We start from the raw sequence: 21,349 nt of genomic DNA, 5'->3' as shown, positions 1-21,349 counted from the left end.
TTTTGTCATGACATGCCTGTCTCCAAATTTCCCTTTTATGAAGGCCCCAACCACGTTGGATTAGAATCCATCTTAATTACCTCATTTTAACTTGATTACCTTGATTACCTTACCTCCAATTAATATCACATTCTGAGATACTAGGAGTTAGAATTTCAGCATTTGTATTTACAGACAAGGAAGACATATAACTACAAGGCACTGATCAAAGAAATCTATACAAATGGAGAGTAGACTGTGTTCATGGACTGGAAGACAACACAAAGATGTTAGATTTTCCCAAATTGAGCTATATGTATAACACAGCTCCATTCAAAATCTCAGCAGAAGTATTTATATATAGAGAGAAGTATATCATAAAATTTACATGAAAATGCAAAAGAATGAGAATAGCCAAAACAATTTTGAAAAAAGAAGTCAAAGAAATCAAACTTCGACACCATAAAACTACAAGACAGGATAGTATTGTTGATGGGATAGTTACACAGATTAATGAAACTAAGAACAGAAAATACAGAAATAGGCCCATTCATGTTTTTCCAAATGAGTTTTGAAAAAATTATGTAAAGACAATTCAATGAAAAACTGCAGTCTTGTCAACAAGTGGTGTTGGAATAATTGGATAACCAAATGCCAAAGAGATCAATTTCAACCTAAACGACACACCTTATACAAAAATTAACTCAAGATGAATCACAGATCTAAAGGTTGAGTTTGAAATTATAAAACTTTCAGAAGAAAACAGGGAAAATTTTTTTGTGATCTAACATTAGAAAAAAAGTCCTTAGATATGACACCAAATTTCAACTCAAAAAGGAAAAAAAATGATAAGTGGACTTCATCAAAATTTAAAATTTTTGCTCTTCAAAAAACAGTTACAAGAAAGAAAAGACAACCTACAGACTGTGAAGAAAGATTTAAAATAACATATCTGAAAAAGGACTTGTACCCAGACTGTATGAAGAACTTTGAAAATCAGAACACATTTTTAAATGGGGTAAAGACTTAAGCAGACATAACTGAAAAGAATACTTGAAAGGCAAGTGGGGAAGCCCTGCAGGGGAACATCACTCTGCTCCTTCCTGCCTTTATGTTGTTTATACAAGTATGTTATTTCCAATTTAGCTAATTTCTTTAAATTATTCAATATTTATTTTATTTATTTATAGTCACTATCTTTTTGTTCACATACAAGATATTCTCCCAAGGTTAAATTACTTTCCTTTTTGCTTGCTTGTTTGTCTGTTCAAAAATATTTTTTCTGTACCTCCTAAGTAATAGTTTAGTGAAATTCATATTTCCAATCTACAGTTAATTTCTTTTATCATTTTAAAGATTTTCCATTATCTCAGGCCCTTGTTGTTGAGAAGTCTACTGTTAAGTCAGAATCATTTTATAGATGATCTTTCTTGTCTCTGCTGTTGCTTTTAAAATTGGTGCTTGGTGTTTTGCAGTGTTGCCGTAATATATCTAGATATGAGATCATTTTTATTTATCACTTTTGGGCCTCACTGTGATACTAGAAAATTCCCCCACTCCATTATTTTTCCTTCTCATGGTCTTACTAGACATAGGTTGAATCTTCTCATTTTTCCCTCCATGCCTCACTCTTTTATTCTCTGCTGCTTTATGGATAATTTCCTCAGACCTGCATAAGGTCCATTAGTCATCTTAGCTATGTATTACTTAAGTCTTCTCTCAAGGTTTTAATTTCAATGGCTTCATTTTTTTCTTCCAGAAAGTCTACAAGATTATGTCTCAGATATGTTTGGGGTTTATTGTGCCTTTTTTGGCCTCATTTTATATTCCTTCTTTTATTATTTTTGAACATAGTTATTTTCAAATGTCCAGATGTTCCATTATGTAAAAATCTTAGGATATTACCCACAGTTTGTTGTTTCTTTGTTGCTCATTCTTATTCAATTATTTTCTACCGTGGTTACTTCTGTTTAGACTCGTCTTTATAAAGATTTTTGGGAATTAAAGTCCAGAACCTGAAATGTCTTTCATTTTTCTTTTGAGTGTCACTAGCAAGAGTGTCACTAATTATTTGTTAATTTCTCAGCTAGGGGTTAACCTCCATCCTTGAATGAATCAGAGTTCATGATTATACATGCTAAAAACTCTTCTGTTCTGATCAGAATCCAGGGCAAAAGAAAATGGCTGATTTTTTTTTTTTTTTTTTTTTCTTCTATTCCTATGTTCACTGAAGTTAAAATGTTTTGAGAATCTTAACATTGTATGGAGGTTTCAGTTTCAGTGTACCTCTTTGGATAGATCCAGATCCTAATCTGCTATCTTCATTGAGCAACAGAAATGAAATCCTTAGGTTACTGAGACTTGTGACCTCTACTACCCAATGTATCACCCTCCCTCAGTCCAGGTGCAGCTACTGGGCTTAAGCAGGTTCATTTCTTACTTACTCTTCTGTGAGCTCAGCCATGCATTTAAATGGATGTTGGTTGTATTTTTAGTTGTTTAAAGTAGTAAGAAATTTAGCTTATATTTTGTTTTTGTTCTCTAACAGTACTCCTCAACAATGTTTTTATCTTTGTAGGCATTTAAAAATCAGGTAAAACAGAAGAGATTAAGCTTGGTTTTGCCACTGATTAACCAAATTACTTAACCTCTTATATCTGTTCCTTATTTGTAAAATATACATAATGTTAGTACCTGCCCCATGAGGTTGTTATGGAAATTAAATGAATTAGTATCCATAAAGTGATTAGAACAATATCTGGCATTTAGTAAGCACTGTTTAAATATTTGCTATATAAAAATGAAAATGAATAAGAATGTCAGTAGTCTTCTATTACCTGCATAGATATATTTAAAACAAAAAAAGTCCATTTTGCTTTAAAATCTCTACCTATTGTTTAAGTAGAAGACTAATAGGAACCAAGGTATTTTTATTTAAAAATCACTCGGTTAGCACATATGAAGTTGAACAGTCACTCAATTCAGTTCTCATCATTCCACAAGTCTCTTCTCTTACATATTCACCTTGTCACTCACATGTCTCAAATTCCTATAAGCAAAGAACTGTAAATGACAACTAAAGTGACTACCACATCTCTCCATTTCCCACTCAGAGAGGCACTCAGAGTTTCTAGGAAACACACAAATCGCAAAAGAAAATGACATTAAAGGATTAAAGGGGTTTTTCTTTTATTATCTTCCAAGTTCCCAGGAGCAACCACTTTGGCATATTGCTTCTTGAAGATTCTATCTGCCAGCACCAGTCCAGGAGAAGCAGCTTCCTGAGGAACACACTGAGATTTCCAACCATCCATATATTTTTGTACCTTTGTAGAGTTTTCCAGGTAGTCTTATAAATATGACAACTTGAAGGCAATACCTCTTCCTTTCATTTGATTGGGCTTCTATTACATGTGTTTACACTTGTTGTTCTCGTTAATAATTATTCAGCAACCCATGCAGTGATTGTCACATCCTTTCCTAGAATCTCTACATTCTTTTTATTGTCCCCAATAAAATGTTTTAGCAAATGCTTCCCTAAGAATTTAATTAAAGAATGAAAAAAAATTTTACCCTTTTGGTTAAATCTTATCTGATTGGTAAATTTTAAAGTCAAAGTAAAAAAGATAATAAAGTCACAATTATACCCCCTCCAAAATCCTACAAATTAACCACAAAGTAGAGTTTAGTGTCATTGTTCAGTGAGTCTAACACAGGTACTTTTTCTTCTTGCAAGAGCTCTAGTGATCATTTCCTCATGTAAGTACCAGATGATGGTATTTATGTTTAGGAGTCAACTTGTTTGAAAAATATGTCTATTTAAATACTGAAGTTACAATCAGGGGGAATAGATGATCACACCAGGAGAGTTAAGGGCATACTGTGGCCCACAGGATTAAAGGGTTTTTTCTTTTATTATTTTCCAAGTTCCCAGGAGCAACCACTTTGGAACAGCAAGCCCAAACCTGATATTCATGGACTAGAAGAATAAGCAGAATTATGTGCCCTACTTAATATCCTTTGAAGATTCTGTTCCTGAAGTTAAATGTGATCAGAATCTATCATTCTTTGTATCTATAAAGATGGAAAAACTTGATCTCACTGATTTCCAATAGAAAAACAGAAAAAAAGGAGAAGCACATTTGGGTCAGTGACACATCAAGACCTATCATAGATTTCACAGAGGAATAATACAAGAGAAAGCCATAAAGTAGAATTTGACATAAATGATGTAATGCCTGGTTTATGTGCAACTGAAACTGCTTACAGATCCTTAAAATGGCAGAACATTTGATAATGGCATTGTGTTCAAAATATCACAGATGTCTTTTCACTTAAAATCTTCAAGGCTTTCGCAAATAAATTAATGCATTCCTTTAATATATCGAAAAAAATGAAAATGTGAAATTGAATAGATGCATTCCACACTCTGTTTTGAATTGTTCTATGGCACCCCAGAACTTGGGGTTGTTCCACATTCAGAGGGGACTTGATACCTGTCTTCTACTGTATGCATATCTGCCATCTAGCAGATGAATTCAGTTTACTGAAATGAGGATTAATTATGGAGATTTTGGGAAAGGCATCTGTAAATATACAACTAGAGAATAAAATGTTTTAATAATTAGAGCTGCCAGAGAATGAAGTAGGCTATTTTATGAAGCTATGAGTTTTCTGTCATTGAATGCAAAAAAAAAAAAAAAAAAAAAAAAAAAAACAGTGGAATAATGGCATATAAAAGCATCTGGCATACAGAAGTTATCAAGGGTTTATAAACTTGAATCGTACCCAACCTGGGTAATTTCCTATCAGAACTCCACTACTAGGAGTGACTTGAAAAAACTAATTTCTACAATCTCTTTAGGTTCTAAAAGTCTTTGCTATTTACTTGGGAAAACTTACTTTGTAATTTCATGACCCCCATCCCCTTCAGGTATGAGTTGAGGTTTGGGCTCTTTCAGAAGTACTCAAGGTAAACTACAAAGTGAGAATAGCCAATGTAGTTCATCCAAAGCAAGTTAAGGAACCTCAGCTGAGACACAGTAGTTCTAGATTAGACTGTGCATGGTGGATATAAAGCAAGCCACTTCCTTTGAAATCAGAGTAAGAAAACCATTTCCCTAAAGTGGTGATTATGTTTGCAGTCCTGCAAAAAGATAAGTTGGAATGACTTTTTGTAAAAACACAGTTCTATGCTTATTCTGGAAACTGATAACTTGAACTTTTTCCTACAGAAATAAGCCAAGATATTAAAGGTCTCTGAGATCATCTCTACAGTTGCATCTCTGAACATGGCATATCAGTATGCATTTCATGTCAGATATTTTAAGATGTCTGTTAACTTGAACAAATTGAGTTCAATTTTATTTGTCTTTTATTAGCAATGTGGACAAAGTTGGATACATTATCATGGAATTTAAAATAATCACCATGAATTACCCTTTACTCATAGCTTTTATTTGATAATAAAGACATTATATTGGCATAAATATTACAATAATTTATTAATAAAAAAGTACAAAGACAATAATTGATATTTTCTCCACTGAGAAGTTCAAGATCAATGCTCCAGCCAATTTGAATTATCCATCGATGGTAACTTTCAGTTTGAAAGTAGAAACACTTACAAGGTTATTAGGAGAATTATTTGGAGAAAGTAGGATTCTTCTACGCATAGGCAAAAGTTCCATCAGACCAGGAATTCGTGTCCTGTATTTAAAACCACTCTTTCCATTACTGAAAGAAAACAAATCACTTAGGAGTCAATTCTTTGGGAGGCTAAAAAGATAATATCGATACTCCCAGAATTAGACTATGAAAATTTTATGACTGAGAAATATTTATTTATGTTTTATTACACTACGTCCCCATCCACCATCAAGTCCAGCTTAATGTCTAGCTTCACTGTGGGGCCTCTCTAATTATTTGCTGAAGTGATTTAAAATGAAATGTTTTCAAATTAGCAGTAATTAAAAATAAACCTTTATAGTATTGTGAGATACAGATCAGTTTATCCTAGAAGACATCTAGCAAGATTCTTTGTAATAGAGGCATGTGTACTTTATGTGTAGGATATGACAAGCGATTCTTCCTTACACCAGCAGCCAGTGAAGTTTTTCTGAAAAGGGCCAGATAGTAAATATTTTAGGCTTTGCAGGCCAGATGGTCTCTGTCACAACTACTCAGCTCTGCTATTGTAGCATGGAGGCAGCCACGGACAACACATAAATGAATGAACATGGCTGTGTTCCAATGAAACTTTATTTACAAAAACAGGAGCGAGTCACATTTGGCCTGCAGGCTGTAGTTTGCCAACTCTGCTATGTGTCATAGATCAGCAGATACTCTATAAGGTCAAAGAAAAACATATGAATTAGGCACAAATTTTTAATAGTGAAAGAAGATCTGGTAAAAAGCTATAATATAAAGAAAAAGAAAGGTGGGAAGGATCTAATGAAAATAGAAGGGAGATCAGCAAGGTAAAGGAAAGGGACCAAGGGGAGGGAGGGGAGATGGGAAAGGGAAATATTAGGGAAGGATATTGGCCAAAATTTATTGCTATAGCTTGTGCACCCACAAGTATGTAACAATGAATTTCACCATTATGTATAATTATAATGCATCAATAAAATGTGGGTGAAAGCTATGAATAAATTCAATGAAAACTAATTGATTTTTGTTTATTTAGAAGAGTAACAAACATTTGAAGAAGATTCAGAAAATATGACAAAAGGTAATCTTGATCCCTAAACATAGCAAAACATTTTGTCAGATTTTCCTCCTGATCTTTTTCTGTACAAGTTTTATAGTACACATACTTAAGATACACAATATATGTACAATTTTGTTTGAATCTAAAATTAACATTATAACAGAAATATCTTCTCATCATTAAAAACCCTTTATTAACATCATGTCTAATGACTACACAGTATTCCAATACGTGGACACTATAATTTACTTAGCTTTCCCTTAATTTTGAACAGATATTTATAAATTTCCCATTTTTTAAAAGCAAAATTGACTATGGGAAATGTTAACATGTAGGAAGTATACACAATCCAAACAATAAGATCTATCAGAAGAACCTGAGCCTTCCCTTTAAATGTGGAGAAAGTCAGAAGGTGGAAAATCGTGTCAGTTTGAATCTAATGTTTCCACTATTGTTACAGTTCTTTCTCATTTCATTTTGTTACTCTTCCCTAACCTCCTCAAGTACATTTTTTATGCTTTCTCTCACTTGCTAATTCTGCTTCAATAATCTAGTTTAGATCATATGAGATACACACATTGTCCAATTTGTTTTTACATTGATTAGAATAAGGTTAAATACTATTACAGAAAGATCCCAACATGCAGTGACTTAATGAAGATAATAGACTTTCTTTCTCTCTCATGTGACAAGCTGGGGAAAGCAATGGTCAGGGGAGTGCTCTGACCTTTGTGATCACTCCTCATGCAAAGTCCCTCCTGTCCAGCTGCTCAGTCATCCCCAGGTCAAGGAATCATCTACATGGTTGAGGATGGATTGCCACCAAGTCTGGGTCCAGCCAGTAGATAAGGGGAAGAAATCATGGAAGAGGTACACCCACTACCTCAGGACTCAAGGACAGAAAGCACAGACACCATTTCTTCATAAGTTCCATTGATGAACACTTAATCATGCAGCCGCAGCCAGCTGAAACAGAAATGTAGAAAAGTGGAAATGTAGTCAAACTAAGCAAAAAAGGGAGAAGAATTCTGTAGAAATCTAACAGTAGCCTAACAGCAGGTGTTTTTCCTTTTGCAGTTGTACTCCTCGGGCAGCTAATACATTTCACTTGTAAGCTCATGTTCTCTTAGGTAGACCAGTTTCTCCATCAGACAACGTCTCCCGGGGAACTGCTGAACACCAGGTGCTTGGTGGACAGAAGGGATAAAGGGGAATGCTTGATGATGGTCACGAGCCACCTGCCTTCATCCACCCCTCACCACAGCAAACCTAAGACCCTGCCCTGCAGTATTACCACCCAGCAGACTATTGCATCCATACAAGGGCCATTGCCACTGATTCCTGGAGCTGCAGTGGTGCAGTTATTGCCCAATAGAGGGAAAAGCCAAGAGTAGAGTTTTAAATATTTTGCTCACACCTACTCAGAGTCTTGCCACCTCAAGAGCAGGCTGTCTGATCTTACCCTCTCTTGCTCTCTCTTGTGCAAGTTATTTAAGTTATTATGTTATCTAAGTCTTAACTTCCCATCAGAAAATGGAAAGTAATAATAACTACAAATAAGGATCATTCGAGAACTGAGCAGCATACACATGTAAAAATCTTCCTGTCTTACCTGAAATGTATCATGCAACCAATCAATGTTGTTAGCTCCCCAACTTCACAGAGCCTTCAACAGAAAGAGATCTGACATCTGCTCTGTGACTACGTCACTTTGTGTTTTATATAAAATCACCTAACTATAAGTGTGTGGATCAAGTCACAGAAACTTGGATAGGTCTGAGGAGTGGACAATACATTTTAGGACGCATTTCTCATCATCACCTCCTGGGATACAAAATGAAACTGATCAGTATTATCTACATTTCTAGGCCATGATTCTTTTGTGCCCTAGTGAATTACCTTGCCAAAATCTTTTGGAAATGCTTCTACTGCCTTATCCATAGGAAAGGCTACAAACAACTTGGATCTCTACCACTGAACCATTGAACAGTTTGGACTAGTCTGATTGAGGAGACACACACAAACACAGGCAGCAAGACAGACAGAATGCTACCATGTACTGTTTTATGTGAGACTTCAACCTTTCCAGAGTTTTGGTTTTAAAATATACTTTCTTTTATGAAATGATGATATTAGTTGGCATAGTTACATTTTTGTTACTAAATATCTCCAAAAAAGGGATAAATTGATCTATCTTTTTTAATGATGTTCCTCATAATTTTTTAAAGTTTCACTATTCAGGAAGTTTGACATGCTAGGAACTCTTGCCTTAATGACTGACTATATATAGATAGACAACTTCAGTTGCTCCTGCAATTTGTTGAAGAATGACTGATTCAAGGGCTGGGGATATAGCTCAGTTGGTAGAGTGCTTGCTTAGCATGCACAAGGCCCTGGGTTCAATCACCAGCACTGAAAAAAATAAATAAATAAATAACTGATTCAAGATTTCTTCTTGGTTGCTCAATACTTTGTATGATTCTAAGATACATAGTCTCATGTGCAACATGCCTGCTTTCCTTAAACATCCTTGAAACAGTGCTACTGAATTTTGATTGACTTCCATTGGAGGAAATATGAGTAAAAGGTTTCAAACACATGTACATCCCTGCCATGCTCTTGTTTACATTTGCCTGACATTGTCCCACAGTTCTGACCTTTATGATACGAGAATAATTACAAATAGTAAATTAACCATCCACAGTGATGTCAGCTCCCTTTTCTTTCATTATAAATCAGAATATTAGTTTACCTTTTTTGTACAACTTTTTTCAAAAACTATTATGTCAAAACGAATTTAATTAGAGTTCATTTCAAAGATTGGTTGAGGTAGAAGATAGGTAGGAATAGGGAGAGCAAACAAGATCCTCACCAGCTTGAATCCCATATGGCAACTCCTGAGACATGACACCCAAGGGGACCATCCAACCCATTTAAAAAAGTCACTGCTCTAGTACAGTTGACTACCTTGCTGCTTCAATTGCTTTTCTCCCTTCTAATCCTAAAGGTAAAACTCCCGAGTGTTTTATGATAAGAATAACCTTTTTAGCAAATGACTAAAAGATTTTAAGTGTAGGCTATTTTGTCTCTATTCCCAAATGTTCAGTCATTTTAATATCATTTGCCTCTAAACTAACACTATTAAATATAGTTAAAGAGGATTTCTTCCTCCACTATAGATGTAGGATTTGTCAGAATAATTCATCGTTCCCTAAAAACAGCAATATATATATATTACAATTGTCGCAAATCACAAAATTATCATCTTTCCTGGGCTTTTCCTCCTCTACTGAAACCTTGTTTTGAACAAAATTTAGCAACTTTGTTAAATGCATTTCCTGATGCACCTGTTTGGACTCGGTATCATTTTCTTTTCTCCAACACATTGTTTAAGATGTGCTGAATTTCCCGGAAGCCATCTAAGGACTTTGAGACATCTGTACCCGGCAGTTTGCTTAAACCAACAAAAAGTGTTGAAGCAAAAATCAAACTTTGGGGCATCAATTTAACCATTCCTTTTCAAGTATCCTAGATTGATGGAACACATCAGCCCTGGCGTATTCACCATTACTATTCACTGCTTAGGATAACTATTAAAGCAAAACTGACTGCACTCTAAAGAAAGCTGCACTGGAAATAGTGCGAGGGCCATGGAAGGAAAACAGTGCAAGTAAATTTATGAAAATCTCTCATAGGATGGCAATGACTATCCTGCAAACAGTTGAAATACCATAAATAGTATTATGCAGCATAATCTATAAAAGTAATGTGTACAAGTAATGAAACCAAATCACAAAAAAGACTCAATCAAAGAGGACATGAGATCAAGCCTTTAAATTCTTCTTTAAATTCAGTTCCAGGATCTCAGTTTCTGAAGTTAGTTACCTGTTACCACACATGAGTGAATGTGCAGTGATCATTTCACTTACTCCCTTCAATGCATTTGTGAATTTTAATTTGAAAAACTTGACTACTACAAAAGGGATAGAAATGGGGTAGGCAAAGGGGAGAATCACCACTAACAAATGTGGTTCTTTTTACTAATCTTTCTGAACCCCTTTGAAGAGCCTGCGTGTGTGTGTACACATGCGTGCATGCACTAGTGCACATGTGCATGTGTGGTATTGGGTATTGAAGGCAGGTCCTTCAATATGTTAGGCAAGTGCTCTACCCCTGAGCTACATCCCCAGCCCAAGAACCAAGTTTTAATATCTGAGTTTCACATCAGCTTTTCTGAAACAGATTTTATTAAAAGATATATTAGAGTACATTGGAAAGCAGTAAGAAAAATAAACGCACAAGAGTATTGCCAGCAGGGGACATGATGACTTTAATATTCACATTAAGAGTATTTATGAGGCCTCCAAGTGTGCTTACATAGGCTCTGTGATAGACGGATTGCTCTATCCATGTCCTTTGCAATTTAACATTGAAAGTCTTCCTGTCTAAGAGTATATTATTATTTCCCCTGTATATTAGTATATTATTATTTCCCCTATTATTATTATATTATAATAATAATAGGGGAAATAATATTATAATAATAATATAATTATTATTATAATAATAATCTTAAGTCTGGGCTAGTCTGTGACTTGGTTTTGCCATTAGAATATAGTCAGTGATGCTCCTGGTTACGAATCTCAGACTCTAATGGCCTTACAAAATTCTTCTTGCTAACTATGTTGGAATTCTGCCACTAGCATATGGAACACTACCATATGTCCCACCTACCCTAAACAAACAGGTGAGTGAAGCCATCCTAGACCAGTTAAACTCCAATTGACCACCCAGTTGACCACCCATATAGAAGCAAGTACTTGATAGCAAGTACTACCAAGACCCATTAAGCCTGATCCAGCCAAAAAAACACCTATCCAGTCAACCCACATACTTATTGTTTTACACCACTGAGTTTTGATATAGTTAGTTAACAGCAACAGTTAAGTGATTCAACTTCCAAATGAAATGCCATTTCATGTCACCTTTGTCAAAGTATACACCCATTGAGTCATTCATTTATTCAGTCACTTAACTTTTGTTTAGTATCAGTTACATATTTGCTGTTAGGGCACAGAATATTCAACAAGCATTTATTAAGCATCAACTTAGCACTATATGCACTTAGAATGCAAAAATGGGAGCCGAAAGGAGCGATCTCAAAAAGTTCATTTTCTAGTAATAAAAGTAGACATTTGGGGGTGGAGTACAAAGGAACAGCATAAGTAATTTGGAGAGTTAAGGAGTTGTTACATAAAGAACTGTGGTATCACACATGTGACTCCATGCAGTTGTCAAAACCCCTAGAACTGTACACCACAAAGTGAAATTTTTCTGTACCCAATCAAAAAAATCAACTAAGATGTGTGAGGAACCCAGAGAATACAGATTGCAACAAGTGAATGTAAAGTATTTTTTTTTTTTTTTTTTTTTTTGGCAGTGCTGGGGATTGAACCCAGGGCTTTGTGCATGCAAGGCAAGCACTCTACCGACTGAGCTATCTCCCTAGCCTGTAAAGTATTTTTAAATAAATTATATAACCATAGCGAATGGGACAGAGAAGAAAAGAGCTGACAATGAAACTTTGGAAAATGTTTTTTCCCTAGATAATGGTAAATTAAAGACAGAGAATTGTACACAAACATTGTACTTCTGCAATGTAGTTGAAGCATTTTTCTTTTTGCTCCCAGGAGTATGAATCAGTCATTTTTATATGAACAATAAAGTAAGGAAATGTAGGTGTTATGAGCTGGGTTTCTCATTGTCAAAAATAGAAGTTATGCATAAAGAGAAAAGACTTTAGAATAAAGTCATATATGTACATACACAGACATACAAACACAGAGAAGTACAAAAACTAAATATTGTTGTGTTATTATGGTTAACTACATACATAGGTTTCAGAGCTCTATCTGCTGCTAGACAATACACACAATGACACCTTGAGGAATGAGCACACTTGGTATACACATTTTGATTTCTAAAAACTATTCTCTAATTAAAAGAACCAAGGTTTCTTGAAAAAGTGATTTATTCCTGGGCTGAGACAGGGAAAATACAAACTGAGCATCTCATGGTATTAGAAAATAAGGAAGTACTCAAAAAAAAAAAAAAAGGAAATGTATCATCTCAAAAATATACCAAATGGTCAATGCTACAATTTGGGCAACAAAATAAATACCAATAATGTTGGACTGCAGTGCAAAGAAAAAAGCAAATACCCTTGATTTAGAATTTGTATTTACCTAAAATGCTTATTTATGTATAAATAAAGAAATCAAAATAGATAACTCTACTTACCTATTTATTTCTTATGAATAAATGTATGAGGACTAAGGAAACTAGAAAATAGCCATTAGAATACCATAGTAATAACTGCTGTAGGTAAGATCCATTGCTGGTTGCTAAGTTCCTCCCCCAAATATTTGTTAATCGTAAAGAGAAAAACAGTAACTCTACAATGTATAAACCTGGCACACACTGTCTTAACCAAGTGACTGAAGTTAATATATCACCAGCTATAAAACTTACCTATGTAATATGTCCTTATATTGAGGCTCAGGAGGACACATTACTTCTGGTATCTTTCCTACTAAGGTATATTCTCAGTGTAGTCATGAGAAAACATCAGACAAACCCAAATTGAGGGACCCTCTTAAAAATACCTGACTAATATTTTAAGTCATAAAATTCAAAGACTGAGGAAGGAACTGTCATGGATTGGAGGAGAATAAGGTGACATGACAAATAAATGCAACATAGGAGTCTAGGTTAGAGCATGGAAGAAAAGGAATGTTGGGTGAAAAGTTGTTAAAATCCAAAAGAGTCTCTTATTTAGTGAATAGTACTCTGTTCTGTTATATAATATTTAATATGAGGGAGAACTGGGCATAGGGTATATAAGAAACTTTTTGTACCATCTTTTTGCAGTATTTCAAAAGTCTAAGATGACCTTAAAACAGAAATTTTAAAATACATACCTGTAAGTAATTCCTTTTAGTAGTAGACGGTGCTAAAGCCATTCAAAGTGTATTTGTGCCTTTACATACACAAAATTCAGACAGATAAAGTTTTAATATGTGCTCATTTATATCTGTTCAGTTTGTCAAATACATCAACAAAAATTTAGACTACTTTGCCAGGTTAATTAGATCAACTAAATAATGCTAGTTCTCCATTTCCACCTTAGATTACAAAGTCACCAATCAAGATGGGTATCCATTTAGTACTATTTATTGCACTTGGCACTGAATCAGGAGAGTGTACTCTAAATCTCTGACTCATTCAAATGCACAAAACAAACACAAAATAAACCAAGAGTATAAAAACTTGGTGGGCACTGTGCTTGGTAATAAGTAATAAGCAAAATAAACCTTTTACTCATCCTTGTCATGTTATAAGTTTCTTTTTTATCACTGAAATTACTCAGTTATTTTGAATTTTTTAAAGAAACTCTCAGAAAATAATTCAGAGTCTATAATCACACACAAACATCTCAAGACCAAGAATTCTAGCTCTACTTCCTTTTTTTTCCCCACGTCTCTAAATCCAATAGAGTAGGTTATGCGTACAACTTCAATACTCAATAAATGCTTAGTTGACTGACTCAGACTCAAGATGAGCACATTGCGAAGGCATTTTTGTTCAAGTCCTTGAGAATTTGAATCTACAAAAAGTAAAAGACAGGGCTTTTTTAAAAAAATTATTTTATTGTGATAAAAACACTTAATATAAATTCTACCCTTTTAATAGATTTCTAAGTGAGCAGTACAGTATTAAGCAGAGGGAAAATGTACAACAGATCTCTAGAATTTATTCACTTTGAATAATTGAGATTTTATGCCTATTGATTAGCAGCTCCTCATTTCTCCCTTCCCCAAATTCCTGGCAACCACAATTCTATTCTCTGATCTTATGAGTTTGATTATTTTAGAGGCCTTATATAAGTGGAATTATGCAGTATTTGTCCTTCGGTGCCTGGCTTATTTCACATAACATAGTCTCCTCAAGGTCTGTCCATGTCAGCCCATATTACAACATTTCCTTCTGTTTTGTTCATATTCTCTGTCATTTATTTAACAGTCGTTTACCCCAGATTGACTTTAGTCCCTGGACTAGGTCCTCATTGCTCCAGGCATGTAGGCCACACAGCTTATAGAGATACTCAGCACCCAGCGGCCTATGGCCACAATGCCAAACTCTATAGCCAGTTCATCTGACACCACTTCTGCTAGCACAAATATTTCTCATTGTGCTCTGATGCTGGGACACCTCTGTTTGCCATGAACCAGGGGCCCAGCAAATTTACCCAAATGGGTAATGGGCCCCGCCTGGAGTCAGAAATCAGGAGGACCAAATGTAGAGGAAGAAGCAGCTAAGCACCTGCACAGTGTCTGTCAGTGGGAGCACATCCTTAGAGTGCTTTTCCATGCTCTGCTTCACATTGAGGTTCATGCCACCATCTATCAAAGTCTCATCTTCAGAGAAGTCTGCCCGTGCCATCTCAGACTGGAAGCTGCCCCTATGTCCTGCTAGACCAAGGCTGCAAGGCAATAAATGGCATCTGCCCCCACTGTGATCTGCAAGTAGAACTTCAGGATTCATTTAACCTCTTCAAATATTTGTTTTTACCCAGGATTGCCCACTTAGCCTGTGGCACCAAGATGCAAGGAAATTTCCAGCCAGGGAAACAAGAGAAGGAAACTGAAACTGTAGTTAGTAGGTACAACTGCACTTATGGTGAAGCTCCTCTTTTTAAAAATCTGGATGACACCCATAGTATGTATGTACCACATTTTTTTATCCACTAATCTGTAAATGGATATTTAAGTTGTTCTACACATTCTCTATTGTGTGAAGTCTACAATGGACATTGGAGTGCTAATATCTTTTGGAAACACTAATGTCAATTCCTTGCTATAAATGCCTGCAAGTGGGATTGCCAGAGCACATGAAAGTACTACTTTTAAGTTTCTGAGATATCGCCACACTGTTTTCCATATTTGTTGCACCATTTTTACATTCCCACCAACAGCGTATGAGGGCTCCAATTTCTCTACATCCTTGCCAACACTTGTGGTCTTTTCGTTTTCATAAATATGCTTACAAAAGTATGGGCAGCACAAGCAAAAATAACAAATAGGACAACATCAAACTAAATATTATATATATACAGCAAAGGAGATAATCAAAAAGGGTAAAAGAGTCACCTAAAGAATGGGAGAAACTATTTGCAAGTCACTTAAAAGATAAAGGGTTAACTTCCAAAAAGGACTCTTACAATGCAATAGCAAATAAATAAATAAATTGATTTAAATGCACTAGGAATTTGAAAAGACATTTATCTTTAAAAAGACATAAAAATGGCCAAGAGGTATATAAAAAGATGTTCAACATCACTAATCATCAGAGAAATGCAAATCAAGACCACAATGAGATATCACCTTACATCTGTTGGGATGACTTTTTATTAAAAGACAGCTTTTGAAAAATGTTCTCTACATTGCATATTGTAGCAAATTGCTTAAGTTGACCATTCAGCTTACATTTCTCCCTGTTAACTAGAAGACCAGCTGCAGAATTGTCAGAAACAAATTACCTATTAACATACCTACTTCTGCCCAACAATCATGGAAGATTTTCTCTCTTCTTTGATAATTCCAATTGTCAGATATTGATAAATGTTATTTGGTAAGAAACTACAAAAACTGATTCATCTATTAGTACAACTGAGATCTGTGATTTAAAGAATAAGAATAAATTGAAAAATCTGTTATCTTATAGAAATTATTTCTAAATCCATTTCAGGTCATTCTCTTCCAAATATTTCCTTTTACTGTACCCAAGACTGTTATTATTTTCTGAGTTGTATCATTTCTAGGCCTATGAAATACACACAATTCAGCCAACTCTCAATTTATGGAAATAAAGAATGCTTGAGTAAATCAAGGCTTCAGGAGAGTGATGAAAAATGGTCAGAGAGCTTGAAATCTTATGAGAACAGTTGAGGTACCAGTTTTACTTAGTTTATAGACAAAGGGAAGATAGGATAGCAGTTTTCAACTATCATGTTTTTTTAATGTAGAAATGGAATGAGACCTGTTATATACTATGTAATTCAGAAGATTAGATTGAAGATATATGGGTGAAAGTTACATAGAAGCAGGTAGCTAAACAATTAGAAATAGGTTTAGCCATTAGTAACATAGAATCCAAAATATAACTACCTAAGAAAAGAGAAGATTTTGTTTCTCTAAAGTAAGCAAAATCTAAAAATAAACAACCCAGTCCCTTGGGAAGTCTCCCTAATCAGAGATCCAAGCTCTTGACAGCTCATTCTGTGTCTTCCGTCTCATGATCTAGGATGACTGCATGAGTTCTAGCCAATATACCTGCATTCCAGCCCGCAGGAAAGAAAGAAGGTGAAAAAGAAGTTCATCCCTCTGTTTAAGAGCATTTTCTGGATGATACATACAACTTGCCACTCATATTCCACTAGTCAGAACTTAGTAATATGTCCGTTTTCAGCTACAAGGAAATCTGGAAAACATATCTTTATTTCAGGTATCCAGGTGTCTGGATAATAATCAGAATTCTATCACTTAGAAAGGAGAAGGATAACAGATACTGTGGTACAAACAGCTGTCCCTGTCACACAGATGCTAAGTCAATATATGAAATTTCTTTTTCTAACTGACAAATAGTCCAGAATGGCAAGATTTCTTAAGAATCCTTGAGAATGTTCCCAGCACTAGACAGGTTGCCAGCAAAAGCTCTCAATGCCCACCTGCTAGGAATGCCAAACTGGAGTCTAAGACTCTTTATAGGTTTGAGCTAAGTCACTGCCAAGATCCTAGTAAATCACAAAACATTAAACTACAGATAAGAAAGAACTATTAAGCAACCAAAAAGCTATCCTACTTACACTCATCCTCCAGCCTAGATTTTACAAATATTTACTTATCAACAAACTGCCAATTCATTTCAGTCTTTTCTCCTTGTATTAGTTTTCATGAGCTGCTGTAACAAAATACCACAAAATGGAGGGCTCAAACAAGAGAAATTTATTTTGTCACAGTTCTAGAGACTAGAAGTTCAAGAGCAAGTGGTCTTAATTTAGCAGATTTAGTGATTCCTGACACCACCTCTCTCCTTGGCTCACACCACCTTCTTCCTGTGTTTACTTGGTCTTTCCTTTGTGTGTGTTTCTATCTAGTACCTACTCCTCTTCTTTCAAAGACCCTAGTCATACTTGATTATATCCCCATCCATTAAACATTAACCACCCTTTAAAGGCTCTATCTTCAAATATAGTCATACTGTAAGATATCAGGGGTCAGAGTTTGAACCTATGAATTCAGGACAGGGAACATAATCAGTTTATAATACTCTTCATTATTCCCCCTTCTGCTCCATTATCAAAAAGTCAATAATCACCAAAATAGATGACAGGAAATGTAAAACATAAATCCATGATATAATCTTCCTGATTAATTCACACAGATTGTACAGTAAAACAAGAGGCATTCCCAAAAAGTTAGTCATGGGGGTTGGGTGATAGTAGGAGAGGGACTTTTTCCAAACCCAATTGTATTATCTTCTTTTCTATGTCTATTTCTGCAGTTATTTCTAAAACTCAAATATCAGAGAACTGGCCAATATGCCTAGCTTGAAAGAATAATTAGATAATGCATTCATTAATCACCTTCATCATGTACTTTCTTTGATAACTATTTATTTAACTAAGAGACGGTGACATAATTTTAACAATTATATATAGTTTTTTTTTTTTTAATTTCACAAACACTTTTGAATTTCACAACTCAGTCCTTTCCAACGGTGAGCCAAGGTTAACCACTTCATTTAGTGTGAACTTTCCTAATTAGTGCATATCTACTGTCATCATCCATGGATTTCATCATTTAACAAATATTTACTGAATGAGGACTCTGTGCCATGAGCTTGGATACAGCAGTGCATGAAATCTTCATAATCCCTGACAGTCTCTTTGCTCAGAAAACTTGAACCCTGGGGAGGTGTGCAGACTAGACAAGTAACGGCACAGGGGTGGTGAACACTGACAGGATGGGCACCAGGTACCTAGCCCAGATCCGAGAAGTCAGGGAAGCATTCCCAACTGAGGAGTGTTGAACCAGGCAAAGGAAATGTGATAAAAGCCACTTTCTATACCTTTTATTCCCAACTTTTTTTCATTTTGAAAATGAAATTTTAAAATTTTCTTTAAAATATTATTATAGTAAACAGTCATTTTTCTTCCACCTAAATTCATCAATTTACTATCAGTTTTCTAAATTTGCTCCATTTCTCTCTCTAAACAAGCATACATATCTATGCACAGATGCACACACCCACTTGATAATCGGTTGCCTGTATCATGACATCTTACTCCTAAGTATTTCAGCACTCTCCTATATACCACAATTATTACATCTAAGAAATTTAAAATTATATTAACAATGTCATCTAAAATAGAGTCCATATTCAAATATCTCCATCTTCAAAATGTCCTTGATAGCAGCTTCCTGCCCAGGAGCCAATGAGTTCCAATCTGACAGTGAGCTAGCAGGAATCAGGTCCAAGTCCATTTCTTTCTTTCAGAAAGAAGGGTTATACCCAAACTTGGTTTTCTACCTTTTTTGTGTGTGTGTGTGTGGTTCTGGGAATTGAACCCAGGGCCTTGTGCATGACAGGTACAGGTAAGCACTCTGTGAACCAAGCTATATTCCCAGCACCCAAACTTGGTTTTCTAGGGAACCAGGGCCTCAGGTCTTTAAGTATAAGAAGGTGTCATCACTTCTATAAACAACCAGCACAGATGCTCAGACTTCTTGGCACCCAATCTGAAGATAATTATCTTTCAGTCCCCAACTGACACTATCTAGGCCACTCTGGTGTTCTCCCCATAAAAAATGAAAACCATGGAAGAGCAGGGTCTGCCTCCTAGTACACAGTCAAAGGGGGCTGTCAACTATGCCCTGACCAAACATATGCTCCACATGATGCTAAAGACTCAAGGAACTCTGTCCTTGCCCTGACCCATGAGTTTTGGTTTGCCCCGTGTGATTCCACAGCATTCACCCAGAGCCTTCTGCATAACACATCTCCACTAGACTGAAGTCATTTATAGGAACTGTTGAGAGTGTTCTCTGTTCATCTTTGTATTGCACTGGTACAGTACCTGAAATATAGTGGGCCCTTGATTGAAGTTTGCTGAATGAGCAAATTACAAGTGAAAGCATACCCATTTATCATTTCCAAACGACTCTATGAAGTGGTGTTGCCTACCAATAACAACAGTGTGCATTCATAGGTATTTATGAATTTGCATCATATTACAAGTATGCAGTTTTAACACCAGTGAATTTCCTCCATCCCAGCTTGCAAGGAATAAAATGCCAGTGTGTTTTCACTGCATCCCTGCATATGTTGGTAGTAAAATATTCACGACTTAGAGAATTATGCAGTGTGTTTTCAACAGCAGCTTTTGAAAGCCACTTTTTCCATTAAAACTGTCAGTTTGGTAATACAGCCATGATTTCAAAGCAAAGGAGCATTATGGCGCAAATCAAAGATAGATTACATATTTTATGTTTACATATTCTAGGACCTTCGCAGTGTAAAGTTGTTGGATTTTTTCTTTTTTAGACTTTATGTAAGTCTCATCCATTTTGGAATTGGAATGTATCACCTTTATTATGAACCAAATAAAACCAGTGTATAATATATGTGGTATTGCTAGGTATTATACCTGCTCTATTCACTAGCAACTGCGAGGAAAAAGAGTGGCAGTTAGAACTGGAGAAAGCCATTCCCTGTTTCTTTATTTTTTAGCAAATGAATTCCTGTGCATCTTCTGGCTTTCTTACATTTTTGAAAGATATGCATATATCCCCAAAATGTCTATAATTACATTATAGCTACTGGTCAAATAACAAAACTAATAAATAAATTTGTAACCAAGTGACCTTAAGAGTGAGAGGAAGTTCTTATGCTTTTTCATTTAGGAAAAATATATTAATCTCTCTGACAGTTAGTTGCAATAGAAAGCTGTTACTGAGTTTATGATGAGAAGAAGAAAAAATTACTTGGTAATAGACAGCCTGTATCTTAATTACAGGTTACAATGCATACTTGGGCATGCTCAGTTTGCAGAAGGATAAAATAAAAGGAATTAAAGCTCTTAAAATAACAGTATTTGTCCATAAGTGGTGAGATTCTTCAACAACACATGAAAGTGACAAGATGATAGCCTGTTTAAATACAGTTAGATAATATGCTTCAGAGGGTTCCATCTTTGGAAATATGGTGGCAAATGAGGGCTGTATAAATTAAACTCATGTTGAAACAGTTCTACAGTCTAAAATTTGAATGAGAAAAGAATAATTTTATTTAAGCATCATTTCTGGTCACCAAGCCTCCATAAGGAAAAACAATGAACTAAAGAAATATAAAAGGCAATGTGGTATCATGACTAAGAATATTAGCTTTGGACACAACAGCCTGAGTTCAAACCTTGGCATTGCCACTTACTAGCTCCTTAATACCAGGCAGTTAGTCCCTCTGAGCCTTGCTTTCTCAGTGTCTAAGAGTAACAGACACTTAGTCTGGCTAACCCAATGCCATTCCTAACACCCTTCT

General features: G+C 35.3%; 1 long non-coding RNA gene across 1 annotated transcript in view; it reads right to left on the bottom strand.

Annotated features, from left to right (window-relative positions):
• Nucleotides 1-6,222: 6,222 nt before the first annotated feature.
• Nucleotides 6,223-21,349, bottom strand: part of LOC306663840 — a 78,103-nt gene continuing 62,976 nt past the window's right edge. The window contains exon 4 of the long non-coding RNA XR_013764554.1: nt 6,223-7,657. This is a non-coding gene — a long non-coding RNA (uncharacterized lncRNA). The remainder of the gene's footprint in view (nt 7,658-21,349) is intronic.

Source organism: Sciurus vulgaris (genome assembly GCF_902686455.1).
Source record: "Sciurus vulgaris genome assembly, chromosome: 6".
In the NCBI taxonomy this organism is placed as follows: Eukaryota; Metazoa; Chordata; class Mammalia; order Rodentia; family Sciuridae; genus Sciurus; species Sciurus vulgaris.
The sequence above is the reverse complement of the archived record's forward strand: the minus strand, read 5'-3'. Positions and strand labels throughout refer to the sequence as shown.